Source organism: Sparus aurata, chromosome 12 (genome assembly GCF_900880675.1).
Source record: "Sparus aurata chromosome 12, fSpaAur1.1, whole genome shotgun sequence".
Classification (NCBI taxonomy): domain Eukaryota; kingdom Metazoa; phylum Chordata; class Actinopteri; order Spariformes; family Sparidae; genus Sparus; species Sparus aurata.
The window spans coordinates 13,786,860-13,787,855 of record NC_044198.1 but is presented as its reverse complement, the minus strand read 5'-3'; positions in this window follow the sequence as shown (position 1 = coordinate 13,787,855).

Sequence of the window (996 nt, the reverse complement as noted above, 5' to 3'; positions counted from 1 at the left end):
TACCATCGTATAGCCCCACTCAGCTGGAATATTCATAAGAGGATGGGGGGGTTGGAGGGTGTGTGTGTGTGTGTGTGTGTGTGGTGGGGTGGGGTGTGAACTACAGGACCACTGCGGGAGGTCGAGGTCTAGCCTCGGGGCTGCCCTCCCCAGAGCGCCCGGGGCGACCTAAAACCTTTTCTGGGTTGTGGAGTCCGATTTGCAACGGGAAACCGAGCGATAATGGCCGGCAGAAAGGAAATGCTAATGAGGCTGCGAGGGGGTGAGAGAGGGGAGAGTGGAGCAGGGTGTCAGCCAGGGCAGGCCTGGGACACTGACAGGGTGAGAGAGAGGAGAGAAGAGAGGGAGAGTGGAGATGATCAACGAAAAATGAAATGAAAATACACACACACGAAAAAAAGAAAAACGGGGTGTTTTTCTGCGTGTGTGTGTGTGTGTGTGGAGAATCCACGCCTCTCATCGGCCGCCATTTTTCTTATTTCCCAGCATCAAATGATTTAGACTCAACGCGAAGGTGATGAGCATGAAATGTTCAAAAGTTTGTGGTTTTTAAAAGTGTAATCAGCTTTTTATTTTAAATGTCTGAGACTCTCCCTCCCCTAACGATCAGGTTTGTAAGAGAGATACTGTAGAATACTGGAGATCCTGCAGGGCTTGGACTAGTTCCTGGGCCTGCACACTGACTAACTGACTGACTGACTGCAACAGGAGTGATGCTGATGATGATGGTGAGGAGAGTGGACCTGGCCTCCCCATCACCAGCAGCATCAAATCACACACACGTATCATAAAGACTCTGAACAGTCCAGTGTCGTATAAAGTGAACACCGGGCGATAAAAGATAAGCTGCTAGACCATGATTTTCACATAATCATATGCATTATGTGCGTTTTTTTATTTATTTTTCAGGCTGACAGAATTATTTTGTCATATAGCGAAAAGGAGCAAATCTAACGTGCACCCATTAAAGCGTTTTTCGATTATGTAGACGAAATT